General features: G+C 49.8%; 1 long non-coding RNA gene across 1 annotated transcript; it reads right to left on the minus strand.

The window, feature by feature from the left end:
• Positions 1-6,799: 6,799 nt before the first annotated feature.
• Positions 6,800-13,139, minus strand: LOC138919493 (uncharacterized). Its single transcript, XR_011429707.1, has 3 exons — positions 12,963-13,139; positions 11,691-11,778; positions 6,800-7,267 (listed from the first exon to the last, which is right to left on the minus strand). It is a non-coding gene; the product is annotated as an uncharacterized lncRNA (long non-coding RNA).
• Between the last annotated feature and the right edge of the window lie 434 nt (positions 13,140-13,573).

The following is a 13,573-nucleotide window of genomic DNA, read 5'->3' on the forward strand; positions in this document are numbered from 1 at the left end:
TACCCCACCCCACCCCTCCATTTGCCCTGGGAGGGGGGAACTGACAAAGAGGAATGTGGGGCTCCCCATTCCCCAGCCCGAGAGTCACAGGAGTCCAGAAAAACAGGGGCGGCATCGAGAGGGGCTGGACGTGATGCCCCCTCTCCCTCAGCTCCACCAGGCTTTGATAGGAACCATCCTTATTTCACGTGAGGGCGCTCTGCAAATGCAGTTTCCAGCCTCTGCCCACATGGAGAGCACGGCTCCCCACCTTCCCCGCTCCATGTCAGGTCTAAGAGCTGTCTCCTTGTCTGTCTCGTTCACTACAGCGTGACTTCCTGAAGGCAGGGTTTTGTCTAATTCATCCTTGATTGCACAGCGTGGGCACAGAGGAGGCATGCCCTGGGCACGGTGGAATGAAAACTCTGTGTGGTACCTCGTTGTTGCCTGTGTCAGCCTGCGGGGACCGGCATTACCATTCCCATGTATCCTCCCCGTTAAAAGACGAGCAGACTGAGGCCCAGGGAGTTTAAGAGCCTTGTCTGGGGCCACACAGTTAACAAGTAGCAGACCTGGGCCTTTAACCACAGTCTGTGAAACTCCAGAGCATTCACTCCCGTGCTTAGAAGGTGCCTGATAAAGCCCCTGGCACACAATGGGTGCTTAATAAACAGGGGCTGTTGTGATAAACAATCCTGATCTCCTTGAGGTTGCATTTTAGTTCCCCTTTTAAAGATAAGAAATGGAGGCCCAGAGAGGTTCCATAACTTGCCCAAGACCACACAGTTACTAAGTGGTGGAGCCAGGGCGGGTTTGCACCCGAGTCTTATCTGACTTTACAAGCCATGCTCAAACCACTGCACACACTCTCCTTTTGGGGAATGCTGCAGGCCCTGCTCAACTGCGCCCCAACAGTCAATGATGTTCTCTTCCTGCAGGGCCCCATATCTGGAATTTTCTCTCGCTTGTCTCTTCCTCCTGGGCAGCACCTGGGCTTTTGACTCAGCTTCCCCAGAGCGGGCCCTCCTCCAGCCGCGCAGCACCCCAGCGCAGGCCGCCTCTCTACTTGGCCCTCAGTCATGCCTCGAGGCCCTTCTCCCAAAGCTCTTTCAACACAGCCAAACAGTCCTGGCTTTGAACTTCTCAACAACAATTTCTTCGTCAAAGGTGACCTTTGGAGAGATGTCAGGAGCAAGATAACAGCAGTGACAGGCCACCGTGAAGGGTGACACGTGGCACGAGGGGATCAGACTGCCTGGTGAGTGCCTTGTTTCCTCCTCGGCGGCAATCCCACTTCTGAATACACATCCAAAAGAGTTTAAAGGTGGGTGTTGAAGAAATATTTGCACACCCGTGTTCATTGCAGTGTTATCCACAATTCCACTGAGAGAGGAAGCAATCCAAATGCCCATCGAGGATAATGGATAAACAAAACGTGGTATATACACACAATGGAATATTACTCAGCCTTAAAAAGGAAGGAAATCCCGTCACATGCCACAACATAGATGAACCTCGAGGACATTATGCGAAGTGAAATAAGCCAGACCCAAAAGGACAAATTCCGCATAATCACACTTATAGGAAATATCTAAAGTGGTCAAGTTCACAGAAACAGAAAGTAGAAGAGTGGTTACCAGAGACTAGGGGGAGGGGAAAATGGGGAATTGTTGTTTAATGGGTATAGAGTTTCAGTTTTGCAACATAAAAATGTTCTAGAGATTCATTGCACAACAGTGTGGATACGCTTAACACTACTCAACTGTATGGTTAAAAATGGTGAAGAGGGTAAATTTTACGTGTTTTTACCATAATTAAAAATAAATGTATAAAAGGGGGGAAGCTTGTTGATTTCCTCACTTTGGAGGTATTTATAAGACGGACCAAGCTGGTCACTCCGTGTACACTATTTCCTTCAACTCTCGCCATGACTTACCGCGGTGGGTTTCAGTATCTCTTTCTCACAGCCTGGGAACTTGCAGCCCAGTGAGAGAAACTGACTCAGCCACAGTCTCAAGGAACTTAGCGAGGGGAAGAGGCGCCATTTGTACTCAGGTTTGTCTACCTCCAAAGTGGGGTCTCTTGCTGGCCCTGGCCCCACCCCCTCACCCCCTCCATCCCCCCCCCCCGACCCCCCGGCTGAACGTGTCCTGATTCCAGCACCCAATCACTGACAGAAACAAAACAGACTTCTGGTGTGAGCGCTCCATTTCTCCCAGTTGAGTGTAAGTTCCTTGGTGACGAGCCATATGCGTCTTCTATGTCTTGACTTGCTGGGGGAATTAAGTTGAGGTACTAGGCACACAGAGTCGGTGGGTAACAAGCTCTTGAGAACTAGTGGATTTTTTTAAACTTCGCAAAGCGCCAGAATGGGTTTTCACAGAAAATCCCATTTAAGTCCCTTCAACTCACGAGCATCTTCCCATACATTAACCTATTTGCTCCTGACAGAGTCCCTGGATATAAGAGATCCTTGCCATCTCCATGTTACAGAGGAGGGACATGCTTGAGGTCCCCCAGCTGGGATCACAATTACTGGAAGCAGGCGTCTCAGGACCCCAAAATCTGTGAGGCTTTTGCAGGGGGCCTCGCAAAGCCAGGGCCAGATTCACTCTCTCTCTCCGGGGTCTCTGTTGACCTTGTGCTATGCTCACCTGCTGACTGGGAGGATGAGCCTTGGTCTTCACGGCCAAACAGACTCCGGACAGTCTGGGTGAAGGCTGGAGGTGCCTTTCTTGAGATCAGAGTTGCAGCATCGACGACCCAGCCAAGTGCCATGTGTCAGCAGCTGAAACGCTAGGATGATCCCAGCCCCGGGAAAGGCTGGTCAGAAGGGGGCGGGCCGCAGTCCAGCTGAGCAGGGAGGCCTGGCAGCTGGCACCCGGCTGGGAGGCGTGGGAGATAGCCAAGGCCACTACAGCAATATCAGCCGGCGGGGTCTGCCGCCCAGGGGTCAGAGATTTGCCCAGAGGGGCCAGACTGGGCGCAGCGGAGGACCAAGGCTGCTCGCTCTCTGCCCTACTCCCACCCCTGCCAAGTGTGGGCAGCCACGAGACCAGGGATTCCAGCCCTGGGGCAAGGGTGGTGCGCAGCTGCAGGTGGGGACAGTGGGATGGCCACCCAGTGGCCAACCACTTTGGATTGGTTTTTTCATTATGACCTGTCTTCCCTTGATTACAAAAGTATGTTGTATGCAAAATAAAAAAGTTGAGGACTACCCAAAAACCCACATAGGCGCAAAATAAAAATCACCCGTACTGCTCTCTCTTTTTGAACTGTACAGAGGATGAGAGGTAAAAATCAAATGCCCTCGTCTCCCAGCTCTGACTCTCCCTTCCCCCATGCGCCCGGAGGTCAGCGGTGTTGGCCGTTTGATAGCGTTTGTTGAGGTTCCTTCTCTCTCCTTCTCCTCCCTTAGGATGGAAGGGTGCAGCAGTTTTTGGAAGGGAAACAAAAACTCGGTCACTGTTTTGACTGACAACATAAATGTCCATTTCACTCTAATTCCTTCTAAATATGTTGGTGATACAGTGCTCTGTCTGGGAAGTGTCCTGGCTCCTCCACTCCAGACACGTCTACCTCCCCCACCTCCGGCCATCCTTACAGCCTCCCCTCAAGGCAGACCAGAGGAGGGTTCTGGGGTTTGGTTTCAAGGCAACTAGCAGGCTTTGCTGTCCTCCAAACGCCTTGCTCTTAGATCACTGAAGCCCCACCATCAGAAAGTCAGACTTTAAACAGAAAACTTCATTTTGCCTGAAAATACCACTTCCTCTTGGGAACTGTGACTCCTGTAAGACTGCAGAATAGAAAGAGAGTTGTAAGTTTCTTTCCTGAGGACATGGTTGTTTTTTTCTAAATGATATTTATGTGATTTTTTTCCTAATTATAAAAATAACACATTTGTTGTAGAAAAAGAGAAAATCATAAGTAAGAAAAAACAAAACAAAATTTGCTTATAAAATGTCACCCAGAGATAAACACTAGCAACATTATTATATCAAAATCTTCTGAGGTCAGCCAGGTGGCGTAGTGGTTAAGTTCGTGCACTCTGCTTCGGCAGCCTGGGGTTTGCAGGTTTGGATCCCGGGCTCAGACCTACACACTGCTCATCAATCCATGCTGTGGTGGCATCCCACATACAAAACAGAGGAAGATTGGCACAGATGTTAGTTCAACAACAATTTTCCCCAAGCGAAAAGAGCAAGACTGGCAACAGATTTTAGCTCAGGGCAAATCTTCATAAAAAAAAAATCTGGGCCGGCCTGGTGGCGCAGCGGTTAAGCTTGCACGTTCTGCTTCGGCAGCCCAGGGTTCACCAGTTCGGATCCCAGGTGCGGACATGGTACCATGCTGTGGTAGGCGTCCCACATATTAAGTAGAGGAAGATGGGCATGGATGTTAGGTCAGGGCCAGTCTTCCTCAGCAAAAAGAGGAGGATTGGCAGCAGTTAGCTCAGGACTAATCTCCCAAAAAAAAAAAATTCTATGTAAACTATATATGTATAGATAAATGTATACAAACACATTCATGTACACACATATAAATAATGCCAAATTGGCACTTTCCTTTAATGTTATATCGTGTCATTAAATATTTTTATCACATAAGTCTTAATGCATACATGCACACTGTCACATAAATATACTCAAGTATATTGGGAGTAACTAGTCCCTCCACCGATGGACATTTGAGTTGGTTCTAATTTTTCTCTCCTATATTCAATGCTGCAATGAACATCCTCTTGCAGAAATGCTGCAGGCAGGTTTGAATTATGGGGTTGGGGAGCAGACACAGAAACATCCCCATCTAGGGGCGGGGGCCATTGAGAAGAGAGTCATCCACCAGGGAAACTACAGAACGTGGAGACTGAGGGCACCCCTACCTGCCCAGCTTGCACAACGTGGCCTGCGGCTGGCCCTCATTGAATGGCACGTGAGACATGACAGGCAGATGCTGTTTGCTGGCCAGATTAACTGCCTTAGTGCCATCCTCCCTCTATAAAAATAGCTCACATTCTGTGATGGGCAGTTCGCGCTGCTCCCTGTGAGGGCGAGCCACACCCACAGCCCCCACGGGCGCAACCTTGCGCTGCCGGCGCGTAGGAGCCCACACCCTGGCTGCAGCCGCCTGGGCCAAGGTTTGGCCTGACACAAAGGCAGCCATTTACAGGCTGGATATGCAGGAGAGGCGTGTAGGAGGGCAGCCCAGCATTAAAACTCTGCCCAGTGGGGACCTTCGGCATTGGACAGTGGTTCACCAAGCCAGCTCTCTGTCCCAGGGATGCTTGAAAACCAGAGGACCATTAAGTGGGCAGGAGGTGAGGGCCACATGAGGAGAAGGTAGTAGGCAGGAGCCAGGAGGTGGAAGCCAAGAGGCAACAGAGGACATCAGGCGGAGAGCGCCCGTAATCGGGTTTGGTGTGAGCATCCAAGGACTCAGAACAAGCATCCAGTTGTCCCGGAGGGCTGCTCTCTCTCTGAGACCCCCCAAGGTCCTTACATTCCCTGCACAGCCTTACAAGGAAGCCTCATCTCTGGAAGTAACCAGAGTGGGTTGGTCTCCTGTAGCCTGCAGCAGTCTCACAGCACACGCATGCACTGCTCTTTACAGCTTACATGGTGCTTCCCCAGGCATTCTCTCATCACCACAACCCTGGGAGGGAGAGCGGCTTATCCCTATTTTACAGATGAGGAAACTGATGTTCAGAGAGGATACGAGTCTGCTGGCAGGTCCAGGAGCAGAAACTCAGAGCCAGGTTTGCTGACCCCACATCCAGGATGCTCTCACCACACCAAGTGGCCCCCCCTTCCTCCTCACAGATGTCCTCACTGTGCCACAGTACTGCTGTCACTAGCCCTCTCTGTTCAAAGGTGAACTAGCCTTAGTTGGCCTCATGTGTTGCAACTTGTCTACTCAACTCAATGTTGTAATGCATGAAGACTAGGCTCACAGGTTCTCTTGTCCATAGTGCCCAGCGCTTGTGAGCATACAGTAGGTGATCAATAAATGCTGATGGTTCCAAATGCAGTTTTTCAAAATGCAGAGGCCCGCATCCCACCTCAGAGGATAGAATAGGACTCTGGGTGGCTTTGAAACATTCCCCTGGGAGTCTGATCACATTCCAGTTTGAAAATCAGATATACAAGATGCCTATCCAGCCCCCTCAACTCTCAAAAACACGGCCATGAACCAGGAAATAATAAAAATATGTAAATGAGCAACCACTGAATCTTGTAAATTCCATGCACAAAAGCTGAAGCCTGCTCATCTTAAGTAACTGCTCTAGCCTCTCTCTGCTCCTATGTACCCTTACTTTACACACAGTTCTAATGAGGTCGGTCGCTTGGTTTCCAGCCCACAGTTTATTGGAAGCATGCATACGAACAGCTCTGAGAAACTGAGAGCTGAGGGCTTGAGAATTAAGGTCTTAGGATAGTTCCAAATATCAGGATTCATAATAGTGGCCTTGAGGGGCCAGCCCGGTGGTGCAGTGGTTAAGTTCACACATTCCATTTTGGCAGCCCAGGGTCCACCAGTTAGGATCCCGGGTGCGGACGTATGCACTGCTCATCAAGCTATGCTATGGCAGGTGTCCCACATATAAAGTAGAGGAAGATGGGCACAGATGTTAGCTCAGGGCCAATCTTCCTCAGCACAAAAAGAGGAGGATTGGTGGCGAATGTTAGCTCAGTGCTAATCTTTCTCAAAAAAAAAAAGAAAAATAGGGGCCTTGAGTTATCAAGAAAACGTTAAATTACATATAGCAGGAAGATGTACAATTGATTTCAGAAAGAGCTTCTAAAGAAAACCACGTGGGGTGTTTCGAGGGGAGCATTCCATTTATTCTGAAAATCCACCATGTGCTACAAAGGAGCCCAGCCCTCCTCTGAGTGCTCCAGGATTGCCAGTCCTGCCTGCCATGATTGTCTCATCGCACTGCACCGACAGGTCCATCTCTCCAATTTGTGTAGTGTGGAGTAGTTAACAGCGTGAACTCTGCAGCCAGGCTCATCAGGTTCAAATCCCAGCTCTGCCACTTCTGAGCTGTGTGCCCTTGGGCAAGTTACTTAACCTCTCTGTGTTTGTTTCCTCATGTGTCAAATGAGGATACTAATAGTACCCACCTCCGCATCAGGTACATAGAGAGCTTGCATACATGAGTGATGACAGCAGGGGTTGAGTCTTATTCAGCTCTGTATTCCCACCTGTCCCCTAGCCCCTTACTCCTCAAAGTGGGGTCCAACAGCAACCGGGAACTTGTTAGGAATGCAGGAGGTCACACCCGGACCTGTTAAATCAGAAGCAGCATCTTAAGATTTTGTGTGCACATTAGAGCGTGAGAAGCCCTCACTGAATACTGCTGAGTGAACAAAACTAGGCATTATTGTACACAGAAGCCCCAGGAGCGACGGAAGGACAGAGAAGGGGGAGCTGGGGGCTAGCTCGCAAGGCAAGGAGAGAAACTGGTGCAAAGGGGAGAGAGTGTGGGAGGCTGGGCATCAGAAGGCCTCGGCTCAGCCCTTCTCCCAGCTGTGCAACCTTGGCCCTCGGCATCCTTACTTCTGAAATGCAGGGGCTAAGGCCCACGTTACAGGGCTGACTGGGACGAGAGCTAAGTACAGAAAGCGCCTGCACGGGGCAAGCCCTCGGGCTGTCCCTACTGCAGACCCACTGCCCCTCACGGAGGCCCTGGGCTCAAAAGCGCATTTTCAGAGCCACTGAGGGTTCAGAAGGGTCACGTGATACCCTCACTGACACGACGTAACACCCCAGCAGGGTCCGGGGGCAGCACCCTTAAGGAAGCACAGCCAAGTAAAAACGTCTGAGCGGTAAGAGACACAATAAAGACTTGAAAGACCCTCGCATCAGGGCAGACCAGATCTGCGGTCAAATCAGTTTATATCAAACTTATTTTCAAAACTCTGGTTTTTAGAGCTTTCAGAATTGCAGATAAGGGGGTGTGAACTTGGATGACAGAGGGGCAGGGGCAGCCCTGGTGGGGACAGTGGGGAGAGTCTGCCAGGCTTGGAGTGGGGGCAGGGGGGCTGGGAGGATATGGGGGTGCTGGGAGTGGAGGGGTGTCCTGTACGGGGGCAGGGCTGAGAGGTTGTTTGCCTGCAGGGGTGAGTCCACAGACGGAAGGAGTGGGCAGAAAGCAAGCCATCAAGGGCCTTGGAGACAGGAGGGAAACTGACACATGGATGGTAGGAAGTCTCCAAGGTTAGGGCCTGAGCAGGAGTGTGACTTAATCAAAGACAGAGTGACAGATGGGTCAGGCTTGCAAACAAACAGGAAGAGGGCATCCTGGAGTCACCCCATGACCCGACTCAAATTTCCCAGCCTGGAAGGAACAGTGACCTCACCCCCAATCCCTGCCCACCGTGCTTGGCCCTCACCAAAAACACACGGGAAAAGGTTTTAATACTCTCTCAGGAAGCCAGGGACAGCCCATAGGGTCTCATTGATTACATAGGCACACATAGAATTATCATACTATTAACAAAAACAAACATAAGAGTTCTACTTCGTGCTGGGTGCCTTGAACATGCCTCTAACTCTTACTGCAGCCCCATAAAGTATGAACTATTGTTCCATTTTACAGAGGAGGACATTGAGGCTCAGGTCACCTTAGAAAGTCCAGGGTTGCAAGGTTGGTTCATTTAACACCAGTGCCTGAGCGCCTTCCATCAAACCGCATGCTCACTGGACGACTGAGGCCAAGGTGTGAAAGGGACAAGTTGGAGGGCTGAGATCTGGGCGAGACAGCATGTCCTGCTGCCTCAGAGACCCCTGGTTCAGACTTTGGCTCTGCCCTTAACCTTCCTGAACCCCCAATATGTCGTGGATGTACATGGCTCTTGCAAACCCAAGTCGGGATTTGTTCTCTATCCACTCTGACAAACTTTATCTTTTAACAGGACCATTTAGTCCATCTATATTTAACGTAATTATGAATATATTTGGGACTGAATCTACTCTGTGCTTTTTATTCGTTCTATCTGTTCTATGTTCCTTTTTCTCTCCTCTATTTTCCCCTTCTTTTGAATTTACTATTTTTTCCCCATTGAATGTTTCCCTCTGCTAGTTTGGAGATTATGCCTCTTTGTTTGTTTGGCCCTGCCCTCAATATTTTGAGGGTTATGCAAGATATATGTATATGAAAGTGCTTTGTACCACTACTCTGATAGCTTGAGATGATCTTATGAAAATAAGAGCTTCAGAGACAGACAGGCTGGATTGGAACCCTGGCTGTAGAATTTTCTAGCTACATGCTCCTTGCTAGCTGCTTTTCCCTGAGTCTCAGTTTCTCTGTCTGTAAAATGAGGGTGATGAAATACAGTTTACTGTGACACTTTAGTGAGCTAAGGGACGCCAAGTGCCCTGCCCAGGGCTTGGCACAGAGAAGGGGCTCAATGTCCTCTCTCGTCTCTGGCCTTTGCCTCTCTTCGTCCCGGAAGAATTGGCCCCTGATGGAGGCTGCTCAAGAGCCTGGCTGCACAGCCGGGCTTGACCGTAGAAAACCTTCCCAGAAAGAATCCCTCTGGAAGGAGACGTTCCCAGGGTGCAGCCAGTCTGCAGCATCATCAGTGGACGGTGCGGCCCGAGTCTGGGAAGTGGGAGGCTGTTGGGAAATTCTGCTGAAATGGGGGCGGGGGAGTTGTATTGATCAGTATCCAAGGGAGCCCAGGGCAGGAGGGCCGGTTCCCCAACAGTGTGTGTGTCTCCAGCCCAGCCAGGGAAGCAAGCGACAGCCTCTCCTCCTGGGAGGCAGGTGTGTCCTCTTGGAGAGCAGAGCAGTGACTCACCAGACCGCCACAGCTCGTTATAAATATCCCCTGAGACGCCTAACTCCCTCGGCCCTGATTCTATATTAGCACAAGCGGCGCTCCATAATTCCATCATTAATTAGGTTTCCTAGGCGCCTTGAGACCGGGAGAGGGTGTCCCAACCTGTGAACGCAAAGATCATGAACTACACGGCCAGTCTCCCCTGCCCTCACTATGAATCAAAAAATAAGTTCTCCTTCTATTTACTTAGCTACAAATCAGCACTAGGGGAATTTTGAGAAGTGTGGGCCAGCCAAACGGCCCCTATTCAAATAGTTCTAAAATGTCTTGATGGACCCAGTAACCTAAAACAACCTCTCTCTCATTTACCTAACTCACTTGGGGAAACTGAGGCCCAGAGAGGGAAAAGAGCACCCGGACCTCAGAATGAGACAAGGAGTGGCTGGGTGGGAACTCGGGGCTCCCCCTCTCTCTTGCTTCAACTCGGTTTGTTGTTCAACTTGCTCATCTGTGAGCAGAGGTAACAGTACCTGCTCTGAAGACAGTCAGAGGACCTGCATGCAAGAGAGGGTGAAGGGGGGGTGTACTGGGAGCCGAGCACATGGGCTAAAGAAGTATGGGCTCCCTCCTCCTTGTTTTCTCTTCCCAGACCAATATCTCTCATTACACCTGGCACTTGATGGGCACAAAAGTCTCGACAATGTGATTGGAAACTGGATTTTACCGACAGCAACTCTATGCCTTAATAATGACAACAGACACCCTTTACTGAATACCTACTGTGTGCTAGGCACTGTTCTTCACACATTATCTCATTTAATCCTTGAATCCGAGCTGTCCGATATTATAGCTGCTGGTCACATGCGGCTGTTGAGCACTTGGAAAGTGGCTAACTGCAACCAAGGAACTAAATTTTCAATTTAATTTAATTTTGAATTTAAAACCTGATACTCAGGGCCGTCCCCATGGTATAGTGATTAAGTTTGCATGCTCTGCTTTGGCAGCCCAGGGTTCATGGGTTCGGATCCCGGGCACGGACGTACACACCACTCAAGTCACGCTGTGGCAGCATCTCACATACAAAATAGAGGAAGACTGGTGCAGACATTAGCTCAGCGACAATCTTCTTCAAGCAAAAAGAGGAGGATTGGCAACGGATATTAGCTCAGGGCCAATCTTCCTCATCAAAAAAATAAATAAATAAATAAAATACAAAATAAATTTTTAAAAACCTTTGATACTCAATTCAGTTATTGGAAAACTTTTTTTAAAAAACATCAATTGATCTTACTCTCTTTTTTTCCCTTCTTCTTCCCAAAGTCCCCCAGTACATAACTATATATTCTAGTTGTAGGTCCTTCTGGTTGTGTTATGTGGGACGCCACCTCAGCATGGCTTGTTGAGCAGTGCTAGGTCTGCACCCAGGATCCAAACCAGTGAAACCCTGGGCCGCCGAAGCAGAGCGCTCCAACTCAACCATTCGGCCACAGGGCCAGCCCCTGGAAAATTTTTAAGTATGTCTGGAACAACTTGGGTGTGTGAGTCTACTATTTCACCTGTAAATTTTGTGGAAATCTAACTACAGATCAAGTATTTCTGGTGATAATTTAGAGTCCAAATGGAGATGACTGTGAGTGAAAAATTCACACTGATTTCAAAGATTCGGTATAAAAAAATGTAAAATATCTCATTCACAATGTCTTTTATATTGATTAATGCTGAGATGAAAATATTTTGGATATATTGAGTTAAATAAAATATATTATTAAAATTAAGTTTATGTTTCTTTTTATTTTTTTAATGTACCTAGTAGAAAATTTTTAATTATATATGTTTTGGGAAAACTGGCAAAATCTGAATAAAGTCTGTGGTTTAGCTGATAGTAGCGTGCCAATGTGAATTCCTTAGTTTCGGCAAATGTACCTGGTTATGCAAGATGTTAACCTCGGGAGAAGTTGGATGAAAGGTTTGCTGGAACTCTCTGTACGATCTCTGCGATTTTTCTATAAACCTAAAATGATTCCAAAATGAAAATTGTTAAAATAGCCCCCCAATTACAGATGCAATTACCTTATATTTCTACTGGAGAAAAATATAATATTTCTATCGCAAAGCTTAAAACAGTTCTCTAAGAGAGATTACCCTCATCTCATAGATGAGGAAATTGGTGTTCAGAGGGGTAAGAGTGGGATTTTGGACCCTATCCGTTTGGTTCAAAGCCTTGAGCCTTCGGTGGGCTCCTGAGCTTCTACTTGAACTAGCACCTACTGGATCCTTCTGGGAATTCTTCCGAGGGTGCTAGTGCAGGCATGTGCGCCCATTGGTCAGCTGCTCGCTGCGGTGGGTGGGGACGAGGCGGGGAGATGGAGAGCAGAGGCACGGGAATCTGTGGGTTGCTGTGATAATGGGACCGTCCAGGTGGGAGCCAGGCAAGGACTAAGGCCCCGGGACCAAGGGGAGGGGCAGGGCTGAGCTGCTAGGCCTGACGTTTTATTGACGGGCTCTTTCTTTGATCTCTGCCTTGCTTTGGAAAGGATCTCAGGAGCATCTGCAGCTGTCTCAAGGAAACAATCAGCAGGGCTGCTGAAGCCTTAGATGTGCCGGCCCAAAGGGGACAAATAATGGCACCCCAGGGGTAGAGGCAGGGACTTGGGCTCTCCCGGTGTGAGGAAGAGGCAGCAAGGACACTCTGTTTACAACAGGCCTCACTGCACCTCCCTCCTTCTCATTTCAAACAGGAGGACTCTGACCTGATGGAGAAGACAGCCTCTGACCTGCGCCCCAAAGTTCCACCACCGTAAGGCTTGGCCACAACAAGCCGAGGCAATCCCCGTTACTGGCCATTCCTTCTTTGCAGCGGGTCCCGGCGCTGCCCTCTGCTCCCCATCCTGACAGGCCCACAGGAGCCAGCGTCACGCCTCACTGAGATCACGAGCACTGTGCATGGAGTCCAGAGTCCCTGCCTTTCCCCGGGCCTGCCCGCCCCCCCAGCGTGGGAGGCCTCTGGGGGCCGCAGGCTCCCCTGCCAGCAAGGGCACTATGCCACTGGGCTCCCAGGCCAGGGCCAGCCCAGCCGGCAGCGCAGTGTCTGCGGCCAGCTGCCCACCGCCTTCCCACTTCCAGATGCCTCGGCGCGCGCCGGGCGGCCCTGTCCTGACGTGCCCCTTCCCCTCCGCTGCCCTGCCGCGCACTCGCCTCGCGGCGGCCAGATGTGTCGGCTTTGGTGCTGGCGGCCCCTAATGAGGTCCAGATGCGCAGTCTGGCTCGGCCGCGGCGGCTACCAAAGGAGAGGGAGGCCCTGGGAGGAGGGAGCGGCTGCAGCTGGAGGAGGCGGCGCTGCAGGAGGAATGCGCCGGGGAGGATTCCCACTGGAATGCGAGCTCGGGACGTCTCTGCCTAAATAAGGGCCTGGCCGCTCCTCGGGCTGGAGGCCCTGCTCCTCTAGGTGCGGTAGAGCTGCGGATACGCCTTCAGCTGTCCCTCCATTCTTTCCTAACAGTTGTTTCTTTTTCTTTTTTGACCAATTATGAAAATTGTACACAGTGATGAAAGGCAGTTTAGAAAACCCAAATAAGCTAAACAAAGAAAACAAGGAAAGATGGAAATAAAAGTCACCTGTAATCCCAACACCCCAAACACCATTAAAGTTCTGGGATGCATCCTGCCAGACTTTTTTCAAACACAAACATATACGGAAGTTTATTGTTTGTTTAAATCATGCTGCAGAGACTCTCAGATCCTGCGTGTTTTGCTCAGTTTTTTTTTTAAGATTGGCACCTGAGCTAACATCTGTTGCCAATCTTTTT

The sequence above is a fragment of the Equus caballus genome, chromosome 20 (assembly GCF_041296265.1).
Source record: "Equus caballus isolate H_3958 breed thoroughbred chromosome 20, TB-T2T, whole genome shotgun sequence".
NCBI lineage: Eukaryota > Metazoa > Chordata > Mammalia > Perissodactyla > Equidae > Equus > Equus caballus.